Source organism: Trachinotus anak, unplaced genomic scaffold (assembly GCF_046630095.1).
Source record: "Trachinotus anak isolate AG129_WGS33_773 ecotype Australia unplaced genomic scaffold, CSIRO_AGI_Tana_v1 ptg000024l, whole genome shotgun sequence".
NCBI lineage: Eukaryota > Metazoa > Chordata > Actinopteri > Carangiformes > Carangidae > Trachinotus > Trachinotus anak.
Window position 1 is genome coordinate 11092589 of NW_027273875.1, and position 16785 is coordinate 11109373.

General features: G+C 41.7%; 1 protein-coding gene across 1 annotated transcript in view; it reads right to left on the minus strand.

Annotated features, from left to right (window-relative positions):
• Window positions 1–16785, minus strand: part of LOC139607694 (LHFPL tetraspan subfamily member 7 protein) — a 95195-nt gene that overhangs the window by 52012 nt on the left and 26398 nt on the right. The gene's annotated exons all lie outside the window — the stretch shown is intronic.

Here is a 16785-nt window from a genome sequence, read left to right on the forward strand (position 1 = left end):
CAGCCGTATATAATTCTACGTCAAATCTGTAAATCTGTCAAAAACCATCATGGTGCCAATTTTCTTTTATTCATTGTGGAGCTATATTTTATGAGAATAATGTCGATGCCCTAGTTTTAATCTATTTTATTTTGCATTATATCCTTTATTACTGTTTTATTCATGTGCTTTATTAATAAAACACTGACTTATATGACTATTCTTTCCTTCTTCCCTTCAGGGATCAGGGAAGCTCTTCATGACTGCAAAGCCAACAGGATTCTGTGGATATGACTATTTAGTTTAATTTTATTTTAATTCTTTTAAACTTTACCAATAAAGAATGATAAAAAAATTATTAAAGTATGAATAAAATAAAAAAAGAAATGAAAAGGAAGGATTTATTAACAAATAAGTGAGAAATTTCACCATGAACACTTAAAGAAAATGTGAACATTTCTAGCATGTTGTTAATGTGCTGCTAGTATGTTTTTAGGGCAGTTAATAAGGTTTCATGCAAAAATTGGACATCTTTCTGTAAAGGGGAGTGTTTTACAAACCGTCCTTGTCACACACAGTGAGCTTTGCTTCCTCTGCCGTGTGGTGTGCAGCGCTGCAGTGTCTGGTTGACGCCATGTTTGCCAGTGTGGGAGGTTTGGTGACATGATGTCACATGGGCACAGACAGCATTTGTGCAGGAGAGACACTGCAGCTAAAGCTGTGGTGCTGGTGTCACAGGGTCAGTGTGACTGCTACGACATGCTAACGTTTGCTAACTAGCATTGAACACAAAGTGTGGCTGAGGCTGAGAGAGAGATCCTTAAATGTTACAGGTATTTCCCTATAGACCAAAGTATTGACCAGTTTGATTTAACTAGATGAGAAGTTATGAGATCACCAAATTTGTTACAATTCACCCTGAAGTGAACATGAATGTGTGAAACTGATTTCATGGCAATCCATCCAATATTTGTTGAGCCCAAAACCACAGTTGTCAACCTCATGGTGGCGCTCGTGGAAAAGTCAGGGGGTCACCAAAGTCTGACGGATTTATCCTCTGGAGACGATGAATCCCATCAGTAAGACTAAAAGCACACAACTCCTTTTTCAGACCAGATGTATTATATTCAAGCTGTCACTATATTCAGAATTAATGTCTGTTGTTGGCTGAAAAGGAAATTTCTCATTATATTAAAACAGAACACAAACAAAATTTTCTTTCTTATGTTGCTTAGAGACAAAAAATAAAAATAGAAGAATCTGTTCTCAGTGTGAGTTTTCTGTGCTGTGGCTGAGTTGAATATTGTGTGTCCATGCAGATGTGAGTTCGCTCTGCGTGTGAGTGCTCTCCCTGTGTGTGTGAATGTGTGGTGACAGATTGAGGGTGCTGGGACACTCTGAGGACCGATGACGTCTCTCGCTCCTGTTGCTCCTGCTGAATGTCCGCTGCACTCTCTGATACAGGCACCACAACAAGAAAAAAAGGAGACAGCGCGGGTTTGATGCAAAATGCTCCCCTCGCCCTCTTTTCTCTCTGTCTGTCTGGTTTAGTTTCCCTCATTTGTCTCTCTCGTTTGTCTTCTCACAGGAGACAACTTGTATCACATAGATGTCCCCTGTCTGAGGAGCTTTGCTCCCCGACATCAAACAATCAAATTGCTTCTTTGTGACAGAGAGAAACAGGAGCAATTTGCAGCCACTTCCCACACCTCATACCTCATCACAAGAGACGCAAAAAAAAAGGGAAGCTCTGTAAGCGACTGAATTTTTTGACAAAATGTACACTCTGTAGTAAATGTTATAGCATCCTCTGCTTTCTAATCTTGGAGCAAGATTCGCAGAGTCCTGGAAACTCATAAGTTCAAATCTAGATGATGAGTTTTGCTTTTATTCATCAGAAATTCCACTGAAACGATCTTAAAGGTCTGAAGATGAGCACTATTCAGCTGCATTAGCCTCAGGAGTAAACAATGACAGCCCGGGTTTCCCAAACTCTGCCAAATATATACTTTTCTCCTCATACTTCCCATCTCTCTGACATGCTTTGGTTAGAAGTTGAGAGCCAGGGGAATTCCAGCCATGATGAAAGAGTGCAGCTAACTCCAGAGTAAACAGGGTTAGACCAAACCAAGAGACCCGAGAGACAAGAGAAATCATTAATGCATCAAAGGCTGTCAAAAGAATACAGTCTGAAAGTCTGAACATTTAACACAGCAGATGGTGAGCATCTCATCCTTGGATGGGCGATTCAGCCCCGCTGACACAGTATTAGCCCCTACTGAGGTTGTTTGTATCTGCCTGTCAGTGAGAGGGGATAATGGGGAAAGTAGCAGGACGGATTATAAGATTAGGCTGTGAAGTCTCGACAACAAGAACTGATTAATAGACATCTAACACCTCATCACAAAAGAAAAATCATTGTCACTGTTACTTGACTTGTCCTCCTTGAAGGCTTATTACAGCTTTGGTCTCATTTTTGTAGCTTTGACCATCATGTTGGTCGGTTCTGATAAAATTTTACTCACTGCTGAAATCTGGAAACATCTCTACAACCAAGCGTAACATGATGAGAGACATGAGAAATGGTCAGGATGGGCACAGGAGTGTATTTTCATTGGGGCGAGCTGCTCAGCATATGTACACAGACACGACATCAGACATGTAAAAATGTTTAGAACGCACAATGATGAAACGATGAACAATTACAGCTGCTGCAGATGTTTAAACCTGCAACAGCTGCTGAGGGAGAGACAAGACACTGCGTGAGGTAAGAGGGACAGGTGTACACCACTGTTCTGAAAACAATGGGACGTTACTCACCCCAGTGCGGCCTGCAGCACATATTTAAAACCCTTGCTGCAATTTGTGTCAAAAACTGTGCTCATCACACTGTGAACCCTCTGAGTTATCTTCACACACCAACATGACAGACATGTTCAGTGTGACTTAGGCTCTCACAGAATATCATTATCTCCACTGTTAATAAAGAATAAATTCCATGAATACACTTAGAAATCACAGAAAAAAGACGCACCTCATATCTCCGGAACTTGCCTGAGAAAGATCATGTTTTTAAGTTTTCTTCAAAGTGATCCGGTGATAGCTGTCATGAGAGCAGTGCAAACAGGAGCTGCTGATAGCTAACTCAATATACTTTTACTGGTGCCAGTTTGCCAAAATGTGAACAAATACAGGCTAAAAATGCAGGGGTCAAGTTGGGGTCTGCAGCTGTCTGAGAGGAAGTCCACAGCGTCAGATTTAAAGTTAAGAAATGTTCTGCACCATTATTTTGCTATGGCCAGTTATTTTTGCTGCTGTTGGCATCTCTTCAACTTGTAGCCAAGGTTACTAAGGTAGATTTTTACCCAGCATTTTTGTTCATACTTAAATTAAAAAGTGAGCATGTCTCTAATAATAGAATAGTGTTTTAATACCAACAGGAATTATTGGGAAAAATTACAAAAATAAATCCCTAAACTGAAACTTTATCTAAGATATGGGTTGTGGTTGCAGCAGTCAGACCAGTTTGTATATCAGAGAGTATCCACAAACATGACTGAACACAGGGCAGTGTTTTGTCAAAGTGGTATTTAGTGGATGTTCAGCAACCCTCAAGCATCACTGTGACAGTTCAGCCAGTGTCCAGTACAAAAACTATACAAAGAGACAACAAAGGGTATGGTTGAGAAATGCATCTGTCAAGGTGATCCCGTCTTATTCGTACTTCACTTCCTGCCTCGTTTTGACCCCACAGTCACACGGTGAAAGAAGTGAAATGAACAAGACGGGCTGGTGGGGGAGACCAGGCTATAATCTGTTTGGTTCCAGACTGGCTGCTCTTCCCATCCGTCTCCCCCCCCTGTCTGTCTGCTCCTGTGGGATGCCTTCTTTAAACTGTAATCAGAAAGAGGCGAGCGAGGTGAGGGATGTGCTGGGACAAAGAGAGAGAGAGACAGAGAGAGAGAGAGGGAGAGAGACAGGAGGAAAGACACAGATCTCTCTCCCTCCTATCCTCTCTATCTTCAGATGTCTCTACTTCTTTGCTGTTACAGATTAGATCACAAGCTTGAGAGCATCCATCCCATCAGCAGATCAATCAACAAGAGTCGTGTGAGCACGCACACAGGACATATCAATTAGGAGGGAATATTGTGTGTGTGTGTGTGTGTGTGTGTGTGTGTGTGTGTGTGTGTGTGTGTGTGTGTGTGTGTGTGTGTGTTTTACGTGACTCCACAAGCATTATTTAGTTTCATAGAAGGCTGCTATCATGGAGATCAAACACATTTTCTTTATTTACTTGAACTCATAGCTTAAGAGGTCATGAGGTCCTAAGTTCATGAGCACAGGAACAAATGATCAGAAATGCAGCAAAATAAAACCTTAAAAACCTTAAAAATTACCTAATTCCATTGATCAGTTAATTCTTCAATCTATCTAGCCTCCGCCAACCAGACAAGTGGCAGGAAACTGGTGTTGAGGTGTTTTTGCGGAACATTAGGATGTCAGAGTGAAGTTGACCTTCGACCTTTTGGATATAAAATCACTTCATCATTTCATCTTAATAGCCATTTGTGTTAAATTGAGTCATAATTAGCATATTAATTCTTGAGTTATAGCCAAAAAAGTGTTTAGTGAGGTCACAGTGAGCTTGACCTTTGACCTCAGACTGCCAAAATGTAATCAGTTCATCCTTGAGTCCAAGTGAATGTGTCAAATTTGAAGGGATTCCCTTAAAGATTTCACAAGGCCAAAACTGTGTGTTCACCATGAGGCGTTACTGAGACATCACGTTCACGAGAATGGGACGGACGCGTCAAAAGACGACCCGAAAACATAAAAATGTCCAACACAGTTAACATATTCAAATATGTGTGTGTATGTTTTGTCCAAACAACAGTCCAATACAGAAATACATTCAATTTACAATTATATAAAATCATATTAAATGTTTTTAATTAAAGAGACATCGGCTTCAGAATCCAGACAGTAGGTCACATGTCACTGTTATGGTAAAACATCTTCACACACCTACAGCCCCAGATCAATAACATGGGACAAGTGGATCAGCGGGTGAAAACATGAGGACAGATTTCATTACAAAAATGGCTGATGAAATCAATAGATAGAGTGTGTGTGTGGGTGTGAATGTGTATTTATATGTTTGTGTGTGTTTATGTTTTTGTGTGCGTGTGTGTGTACTGTACATGTGGACAGGTCCAGAATAATATGTCTGGTCCTCATGCAGGGAGAGAGAAACCATCCACAACTGAGTGCTTTTATGACACCTCTGTGTGTGTGTGTGTGTGTGTGTGTGTGTGTGTGTGTGTCTTAGTGTTTGTGCTCTCTCCCTGAATACTGATTTGAGCTCCAGCTTCATGGTGCGATATGAGACATGTACGTATCATATCCTCTTCCTCTGCAGAGCCACAGATATGCATCTTTAGGACCAACAACAAAGGTGTGTGTGTGTGTGTGTGTGTGCATATGCGTGGGTGATATATAATCCAGACAGAGAGTGAGTATTGCATCTGTACATGTGTGAACTCACCCATATGTCTACCTGCCTGTTTGCGTGAAAGAGTGTTTGTTTGATTTAAGGAGGCACCAACTGTATGTGGGGCTCTGGGGGGTCAAGACAGGAACGTAGAGCCCTTTACATCTAACTTTAGGTGTGTGTGTGTGTGTGTATGTGTGTACTTGTACTTGCTACATAGTAAGGACCAAAAAAAGTATTTTACTAACAGAGTGAGGACATTTTGGGAAAGTGAGGACATTTTGGCCGGACATTTTGAGACACCTTAAAATCACATTTTGAGGGTTAAGACTTGGTTTTAGAGTTATGGTTAGAATTAGGTTTAAGTTAATGTCAGGGTAAGGGGCTAGGGAATGCATTATGTCAATGAGTGTCCTCAGAAAGATAGAAGTACAAGTGTGTGTGTGTGTGTGTGTGTGTGTGTGTGTGTGTGTGTGTGTGTGTAAAGGGCATGCACCTGTGACTACATCTTTTTCATAATGATATAGAGGTATGTTAGAAATTTACTCATGGCTAATCATAATACTACACGCGCGCGCACACACACACACACACACACACACACACACACACACACACACACAGTCTGCAGTCTGAGGGGGCATGTATGAGCACTGAGAGCAGCTGTGTGCTCATCACACACACATCACACACACATCAGCACCACATAAAAGACTGAGTGGTCCACTGTAAGCTCCTTGTGTGGAAACATAGAGACATTAAGTGTTTTTGTTGTGTTTACAGGATCAGAGTTAGAGTTCACACTGTTAATAGTACTACTGTACCTGGGCAAAAAAAAAAAAAACTGGCAGAAACATTCTGCTCTTTAAGGGAATCTGAGCAACAACGAACAGGAAGAACAAACCCCCCTTCAATATAATTGTAACAGGATATATATTGTATATAACTGTATGAACATAAACAACAAAACAACAGCTAGATCTCATTTCAGAATTTGTCTCTTTTGTCAGATTTTCCACTTGGAGATCACAGAATTCTGGTGGGTTTTCTAAAGCGGCTCTAGTTCTAGGAGAGCGTGATAAACTTTGTCCTGCTTTTGCTGCTGATCTGATACTGACCACTGTGCCCACTTGCTCTTCAACAACCTCACTGCATCTACCTGATATCTCCTCTTATCCAGCTGACTCTGAATGTGCCGTCTGTCCCCGGCCGAGCTGCTGCTGCTGCTGCTGCTGCTGATGTATATGTGAGAAAATCGTCCCTCTGCTGCTCTCTCTGCCTTTGCAGACCTGCAGGATCAGCAACTGTACGCACAGAGAAAATAGTCCCTGCTGGTTCAAAACATTATGTTATTTTTCTGTCTTCTCTTGTGCACGTTTTATCAGCGTCGTGCACAGAACTAGCAGAAATTGCTGTATTTAAAATATGATTGCTTGCCCTTTAGCTGTAGAGCTTTCTTTTTCTAACCACTGTCACTCAACATGGCCTTTAAATAAATACTTCCACATTTAGGAATATACACATTTAGAGATTGACTCTAGTCTAATGTGTTAATTGGTGATCTTTACAGGTTTATAAGCTCTGGTAGGCAGACAGAGCCATAGCTGTTTCCCTGTTTTCACTCTTTATGCTAAGCTAAGCTGCTGGCTGTAAGCTTATGTTTAATCAACAGACATAAGAGTGGTATCGATCTTCTCATCTAAATCTCAGTAAGAAACCAAATAAGCCTGTTTCCCAAAATCCCTATTCCTTCAGAGGATTTTTTTTTCTCCCTGCTTAACTGTGAAGGTGGTCAGTGGGCAGATTCTGCTTAAACCTGTCAAAGGCGGAATTTCTTCAGGTGAAATCTCTTTCATCCCATTGTTTCACAACATATAGCATGTGTACAGGAATTCACAGTAGGTTTGTCAGCATACATGCATGTACACACCTACACACAGTCCTCAGACGCAGCATTTTTAATTCACTTAGCAGAGCAAACACATTCATTTTACCTCATGCAAATGAGGAAGTCATAAACACAAGAAAAGCAATAGCAATTGAGCAGCATGGCCTAATGAATCATGGTGTGTGTGTGTGTGTGTGTGTGTGTGTGTGTGTGTGTGTGTGTGTGTGTGTGTGTGTGTCTGTGTCTGTGTACTTGTACTTGCTACATAGTAAGGACCAAAAAAAAGTATTTTACTAACAGAGTGAGGACATTTTGGGAAAGTGAGGACATTTTGACCAGTCCTCACTTTTTGAGACACCTTAAAATCACATTTTGAGGGTTAAGACTTTTTAGAGTTATGGTTAGAATTAGGTTTAGGTTAAGGTTAGGGTCAGGGTTAGGGTTAGGCACTCAGTTGTGATGGTTAAGGTTAGGGTAAGGGGCTAGGGAATGCATTATGTCAATGAGTGTCCTCACAAAGTTGGAAGTACAAGTATGTGTGTGTGTGTGTGTGTGTGTGTGTGCGTGACAGGTAGCGGTGGTCTCAACCCTTCATTTCCTACAAAAACGGATTCCCAACAAGGCAGATGGCACACACAGAAACACGACAGCGCGGGACAAGCTTTCACTCATCAGCATGCACTCAGGAGAAGGCTCTGAGCGGAGGATCAATCACTGTGTGAGAGGGGAGAGGATAAAACCACAAAAGAGAAATGAAACTGAAAAAAACACACATAAACACTCATCCAAGTGTGTGTGTGTGTGTGTGTGTGTGTGTGTGTGTATACAGCTGAGGGCCCAGAGTGGAGGACTAAAACAGCTGCAATCCTACAGACACAACAATGAGTCATCCCGGCTGTTGTGCTCATCAAACAAGCACTAGTGGGAATTCCTGGAAGACAAACACACACACACACACACACACACACACATCCTTGTCTTACTGAACTTGTCGGCCCCAGATCCATCACTGATCTAGTTGGTCCCTGACTCTAACCCTACAACCAAGTCTTGACCTGTTGGACCCCACAACCATCTACATCTATGAATATTCAGTGAAGACTAGTTAAACAGCCAGATCACACAGCAGAGTGTCGGCACAGGGGCACACACGTCCAGAATATGTCAGGTCACACCTGGATTTCAAACAGCAAAGTTTACAGTGAAATCACAGCGAATCAGTAGATTCACTCACAGGGGTAAAATAAAGACAATATTAATTTTTCATGTCCAGTTCATGTCCACATTTGTGCTATTGACCAATATCAAGCCGTCTTGACAGTGCTGACCTTTGAAGGGAACAGAGAGCCAAAGTCCAAAATCAATATTTATTAATTTATTTGCATTTATTGACCAAATGTATAAGAGTAAAATCTGTTCTTTAAAAGAGCAATGGTGAGCAGACAGCTGTAAGAGCGAGGCTGATGGAACAAATACGTGCAGAGCTTTATTTCCCCTCCTTATTAACTTTTTATTGAACAAAATGGGGAACAGAGGAGGAGAGAGAAAATAGCTAGCCCAGCGAGTTAGCAGTTAGCTCGCCTGCTACAGCAGTTCACCAGCTGACCCTGTGTGTAGTCCATCAACAAGCTCCTGGCCTGTGTTTTGCGTACTGTGCAGCAGTGAACGTCATCTCGTTGTGTGACCTCTGCTTATAATCTCTGTTTTGCTGGATCCAAGTAAATCTCAGATATTGTTTTGTAAAAACTCAATTAAGAGGGAAGAGGTTGCTTTAGAAAAATCCCCACCAACATGTGAAGCATCCTCTGCAAACCCAAGGGGAAGTCATACAGAGCAACGTCAAGTACAGGGAAATTAAAAGAAAGCAAGAGGGAAATATAGTTACCAGCGGATCAATAGACAATGAATTTCACTAATTTCCTGGTCTCAAATGTTTACAATTATGACACAAAGACGTTACCAAATTACACTGCCAGTTTTAAACTGCAGCACAAACAGCAGAGTCTCATATCTGCAGTAAAGAAAGGAAACAGCCGTTAAGTGCTGGATCCGGCTTCCACCTCATCATCTCTGCTGTAAGTTGCAAAATGAAAAAAGCTGAGAGGCCTTCAGAGGTGGAGGACTCATGTAATATGCATAGCCACTGGTTCTTTGAGTGAGAGTGTGTGTGTGTGTGTGTGTGTGTGTGTGTGTGTGTGTGTTTTTTTTTGCCAGGATGATGGAAGAGCAGGGAGAGACAGGAGAGGAATAAGAAACCCTGCGCCGGTTCTCCTCCATCTGACAGGACAGAGGACAGAGTCGGTCCACCAGAACAAATATGAAAAACTAAAAAAATAAAGTGCCACATTTCCCCCTCCTCTTCTTTCAGTGTGCCTCCGTCCATCTCCCTCCTCTACTCCGTCCGTCACCATGTCATTTGTTACTTGCAAAGGCGAAACCATACACTAGAACAGTTTCAGTGTGTGGGTGTGTGTGTATTAGAAATGGGTATACAGAAGCAGAGAGAAAGGGTTTGCAGCATATGCAGAAGATAAGGAAGGTTAATCAATATTGTAAAGAACATGAATATAAAAATCTCTGAAACACCCGGCTATTCTTGCCTCTTCACATTTGATGAAGAGGAAAATATCAAAGCACAGATGTACTTTCAAAAAGCAACATTAAAGACAGATTTTTAAAAAAAACTGTTGATCTGAGACATCTATATGAGAGCTCTCCAGTGAATTGGACAGGATGAAAGTTCAGTCTTAATTACAGTCCGGCTCTAACTGTCTGGTGGACCAATTACCGTGGTTTTTGTGGGTAATGTATCAGTGAGTGAGCAGAGCCAAGTGCTGCTGCGCTCATAATTACAGTAGACATCAGATTTGACCAACGACCAAGCTTAGCGTACACAAATACACAAACACGCACAGGCTTTGATTCATAAGTAGACATTAGGCCCGGTTTAGCCATTTGGGTACATTTGCAAAAATGAAAGATGCTGTAATACAGCAGCAAAACATGTTAATGAATGAATCAAACTTGTTGTATGTTTGTAAAAGCTTTGTCAAGTTTGCAGATGAAGTGGCGGTGGAGTGTTTCTCCAGTAAATATTAATGATTTCTGTGTAAATCTGCTCTCGTCCTATTTAATTAATGAGATTTGTAGAAGTGGAGCACAAACCCAAAGAAAATGTTCAGATTGCTGCATGTGTATGTGTGTGTGTGTGTGTGTGTGTGTGCAGGAGGCAGCGATGGTGAGATGTGACCAATCACATTATTGTCAGCAGCAAGAGCATAATGCAGCTCTGATTATACAAAAAGTGACACACATACACACAACGCACAAACACACAACTCTGACTGACAAGACACAGGTCTATGATTAATATCTATTGTCAGCACGCTGTGAGTCACAGGTAAAGAGGGTACAATGTCGGCGTCACACTGCATCTAAACTGGGTCACATTTTGTCAGCGGCCACAAAAACAGACACATAAAAACACAGCAGGCACTGGTGTGTAGAAGCTAATTCGACTTTTCTGCCTGTGATTTCTTTGGGAGATCAGTGTGATTTGGTGGTGAACTAGTTCTCCCTGCAAAAACGTACTTTTGAGGTGTATGAGAGCCTCGAGCTGCTCATGACTCATGATGAAACAGAATGAAATATCAGCGATCGACAAAAAAACAAGCAGAGAGAGGTTTGGGGCTCTGATTGCAATAAAGATGTGCTTATGGGGAGTTCTCTGCACAGCAGAGAGGAGTTAAGAGAAAAGGATGAAAGAAAAATAACTGGATGGAAGATGGAGGAGTGACGGGTCAGAAAAAGGAGCATTGATTTACAGAAAAGTGTAAAACTGGACAGGAACGGCTACATTGTGCGCCCTGAGGCAGCTGGAAGGAGTTCAAAGATGGCAGATAATCCAACAATGTTTTGGTAATGTTTGCTCTCCAAGAAGAAGTTCTCTCACTCAGTCTGAGACTTTTTCAAGGAAGAACTCTCAGAATCCTAATGGTGACATGAACAATGGTCCAACCATCCTTCCCGATTGTCTGAAGTGTAATTTAATTGTTGGAGGGACACGTTCTGCTGCTCTAATCCAGCCTGGTGTGATAAACGTATTCATCTGTATCGGAGAGTTGATTGACAGCTGGCGCCAGGTACCATATGGGCTCAGGCGGCGACAGCAGCGCTGCAAAAACACAGCAGGTGCTTTGATCAAAGCAACTTCCTATTTTCATCACCATGCTTTGGAGGACATGTGCATAGCAGCTTTGCCCAAGGGAACGCTGACACAGCAGGCCGGGCTTCCTCGGCATCAGCACAATGAAACTGGATGTGAGAGTGTATATGAGGGAGGGAACGCACATACACAGAAACACAAACTCCCTTTCCTTTCCCAGGCAGCCGGGGTTGGGATGAAAACACTGAAGGACTCTGTGATGAGGATGCAGATAAGAGGGCACGGTTTCAGAAGGTTGCACAGGGGAAATCTACAAAGGGAAATATTCACGGGGTACACAGGGTTGGATGGAGTTCAGCTCCAAATTAGAAACTTTCTTCAGCCAGAAGTTGCTCCACCGAGCAAACGATAACATTCCTTCACAGAATCGTTTCATTCATTCTGCTTCGACTGTAAAATTGGTTCATTCAGCGCCAAGAGCAGCCGAAGTGTCACGGCTCTGATTTAAATACAGTCCTGGGGCTAAAAAAAAAATATCTGCAGATACCAGAAGAATGGACTAGTTGTTACGACAGGTTAGTTTGTGCCCTCTAGCTCTCAACACTCAAAACCATATATCAAATATTTCTCTAAATCAGTGGTTCCCAATATGTGGGTCAGGACCTGCCAAGGGTCACAACATAAAGAGGGGAAAAAAGATATTTCTGCTACACAGAATTATTTTTGAGACAATTCTCAGTGAAATACTGGTTTTATCTCCTGATCCCTGTAACAAGACTCAGGGTTGACAGCCATTCAAGCAACTCAGCACGAAGCCGTGCTCTAAACTAAATGCTAACGTCAGGATGTCGTAATGACAATGCTAAAATGATAATATTATGCAGGACAGTATATTCACCATGTTCACCATCTTATTTCAAAATTAGCAAATGTTAGCCTGCTAATATTTTGATCCAGACAGGGGTCATGCATGTCTCAAAGTGGTGAACCAACCAACCGTCAGACTGACATTGCCATCCCTGGAGCCATGCTGCTAGCGAGGCTAGAAAACATTCAGATTATCATATCTGAAAAGATAAAAAATAACTGTACACAGTTCATAGAGAATTTGCTTGAGCTGAATTTGCTGTTTTGAAGGTAACACGTGAAAAATGGAACTACTGCTGTAAACAAGGTAAAAGGATTTCAGTAAGATCTTGACACAACGTGAGAAAGATATTTCTTATATTTTGTTATAAAACAAATCATCCCTGGACCATGATGGGTTACAAACTGAAACGTCACCAAACAGTTCTGTCAGATTCAGTGCTCAAAGTAAAGCCAGATTTCACGTGTGGTTCCCCATTTATTGCTGAGTGCCATTCCTCTCCTTTTATCTCTCCATGTAACAATGAGAAACCACAGGCTGCTGCAGCTGCTGCTGCTGCTGCTTCAGACAGAGCAACACAAACATCTCTGACTGTACAGGTAAGAAAAAAAAACACTCAGGTTCATATTTCTTTCAAGAGCAGAAAAACAGTCCTGCAGGCGTATCCCTTTCAAGTCTCCAACCCATGAAACTCCCAAAGAACCACTTTAAAACATCTTTTTGAGCAGGAATACCACTCACCTGGAGTCAAATCAATAACGAAGAGAAAACAACAGGCAATCAATGCAGCAAATAAAAACTTCAGGCTAATTTTATGTAAGCACACGATGTAAATGATCTCTATATGTTAATATGGCTATAACCCTGCAGGGAAGCAGCTGAGATTAGGCTTGTATGTGCAGTGGGTGCTTGTACGCTCAGCGGAGTGTGACATGTTTTCATCCCTGAACAGATAACCGCACTGTGAGAATCTGCCTGAGCGTCGTTGCACAATGAAACCCCAAGGTGGTCTTCAGCTGCTTCTGTCAGTGGATGAGTCTGAGTAAAATGAGCTGAAATTACCAGCAAGAATAAAGCTCAAGTTACTGTCACTGACAAACGGGCAGATGGCAGATTGTGAGTCTGAGTGCATGTCTTCCTCTCTCTACACACACACACACACACACACACACACACCACACACACCGCCTGACCAAAGAGCCGTCCAATCCAATAGATCCTGACCACTAAGAAGAACAGGCCGATGAAATATGCACGACAGAGTAAAAAGCTCCGCCGCCTTAGCCCACAGAAATGTTCAGCCTCCCTCTCTCTGAGCGTAAAACATTGATGGCGGCGGCGCAGCAGCTAACCCACTGGATGGAGCGCCGAGCTGAGCCAGTGGAGGCTCTGCAAGTTCACTTCTAATTCTGGACCTCACCCATGGGACCACTGGGCTGAGAAAAGAAAGAGCTGGGCAGGTTTATCTCGAAAAAAGGCTTTTCCTGGTTCGACCCAGCCCTCGGCTGTGTGTGAGTGCATGTGTGTGCCTGTGTCTTTATAGAGCAAGACATGACAGGATTGATAATATGTAAGGTCATAAGGCTGCACGCTCCTGCTACTAAGAACATTGCTGGGTTGTTCCTCCTACAATCTAGCTGTGTAACAGTGATACAGCAGATGTTGTCGTAAATGGAAACAGCAAGTGTCTGTTCTGGAGGAGGGCTGTACATGGCCACAGTTTACAGGAGGCATTAAAATGATTCAGCCTCCAGTTAATGCTGTCGTGAGTCTTAGTTATGAGTGCAGATTCTTTGAATAATGTCCACATATTGTTAGTAAGGGGGCTGCAGAAGGCACCAGCAGCTTTAGCCTTAATTAACTCGAAATGGTGGCAGTGGAAAGATGATAAAATACCAAAGTAAATCTGCAACATACTGTACATGCACATGGACACACTGTGTATACAAACACAACGTGCACACACTTGCATTACTGTACATCTGAGAACCTTAACTGACTACCAAACTAACCTTAAAGCAACTGGTCACTTTTTCATTGTAAAATCTGAACTTTTAATTTTACAGTCCCTCCACTCTTATCACTACACTAATCATAGTCCAATATGCAACAGGCACTTTTCAGTGACGTGAACTATTAAAACAAACTATACTGCACATTTATAGATTCTTTGTTTTTCAATGTAATTAAAAAAAACTAAACAAAAACAAAACAAAATAAACAAAAAGAAAAACTAAAATTAACTACTTTTGTGAAAAAAAATCAAAAATAGGCAGTTATTATTATTGAAAGGATTATATTTTCACAAGTCATAACACATGTGGAGGGGATGTTAAACCATTCACTAGTTGAATCCTACAGGACATAATACTGCAAATGCTGGTTTATTGTCTAATGTCATCGAAAGCGTCCTCCTGGCAGTTTGTGAATCTTTTCACCTACTGCCAGTTTTTTTTTTTTTTTTTGCTTTGTACCTGATCTGAAATCTGTTTTGCTTTTCCAGCTTACAAATGCAAATAAACTTCCTACCCAATAAACACTGTGAGTGTCCAGTCCAAGCACTCTGCCCATCAAATAAACATGTCCTTTCCTTCATGTCTGACGTCATTGGTTTACCTTGCACTGTATCTTGATTCAGTCTGTTCCAATGAGAAAAACTAAAAATAAAGCAGGAAAACACACTTAAACCCTGAGCTTTTCCCTCACCTCCACATATCCTTAACTTACTCTAATCTTTAACTTAATCCAAAACCTTGTAGTAATGACCACAAAAATGCTATCCTCTGTTTTATCATTTGTTTCATCATATGTCTTCTCGATGACTTTCAGCCCTCATTAGTAACACAACATCACACACACACACACACACACACACACGTCTCCTTTGCCTGTCAGATACTGTAGAAAACATTGGGATCAAAACAGGCATCACTTCTATCTGCAAAGGGAAAGTTGACAAGTAGCGTCTCGTCAGCAGTTCACTTCTCCCAATCTGCTAGAAAACACAAATCTTCAAAAACAACACTGATAGTATGCACACCACAAAGAAAACCATTGTTCTTAATCTGCTTGTTTCAGTTTATCAGCTCACTTTGATATCACCCTCTCAACACACACACACGCACACACACACACACACACACAGAGAGGCACACACAGACGTACTTACAATGCTGGGAAAACAAACACTCTTCTGATCTACCCTCCTCAGGGCTTTGTGGGCTCTCTGTGAAACCTCTGTCTATCTAGACAAGAGTCGACCTGGAAACGCAACAAAGGCCCGGTTCCTCACTTCACATTGTTGTTTAGCAAAGTCTGTCGCAATGAAAGACACAATGAACAGGATTACACACACGGATGCACACACACACTCACGAAAGAGGCTCTGCTTTGCCACAAACTCCTTCTCATCTTCCCAAAGCAACATTGATCTGATTCTGGAGTCAGACAGAGAGGTATGACTGTAAGGAATAAGCACCACTTCAAACACAACATTAACCATGCCCTGTCAAAGTTTCAGCTTTGCCAATAAAGATTTAACCTGCACAATGAATTCAGCCGCTAATTATGCTGAGTTAAATGCCACATGCAGAGATTTAAATTAGCTACTCAATATTCTCAAGCATAGAGGCTACATAATTGCTACTGATACTAAATAAATGAGAGAGGGGGAAAATAACAATTAAGAGTTTGTGGATCCGTTGATCTGAAGAGTGAGCAGATGAAGTGGCTTGAGACTTAGTAAATCAAAATGGTATGCTAGCAGGTCAGGGCTAGAGGAGCTTTAGAAATGCCACAAGACCTACAGCCATGCTAGCAGCTCTATGAGGCTGTACTGCATTAAGCTCAATGCTAATGTCAGCATGCTAACAGGCTCATAATGACAATACTAACATGCTGATATTCAGCAGGTACAATGCTTACCACTTTCACCAATTTAGTGTGGTCTGTTAGCGTGCTGAGATTTGCTAATTAGCACTTAAGGCGATAGTTGGGGTTATTCGACGTGGGGTTGTTATCTATAGTCTGTGTGTTACCTGCAGTATATTCAGATCAGGACAGAAGCTGAGCGATATACTACTGTGGATCGGGACATTCACAGAAACAGATTTTAGTCACTTTAAAAAACGCTCACAGAAAAATATCAAGCCTTATTTTGAACATTTTCACCCCTTTATCTTGCCATAAATCAGCACTTTGCTTTGGACCTACATTTTATGAACTGTTGAACTACCGTATTACTACGCACAAGCACACCTACGCTTAGTGTTAACAAACTGTATTTAGAAAGCAGTGAAAATATTCAAAATAAAGTGTACACTTAAACTGAAATCATCTGTGGACATGTTTTAAAGTGGCTAAGATATGCTTTCCCCGTCCACAGCAGTAGC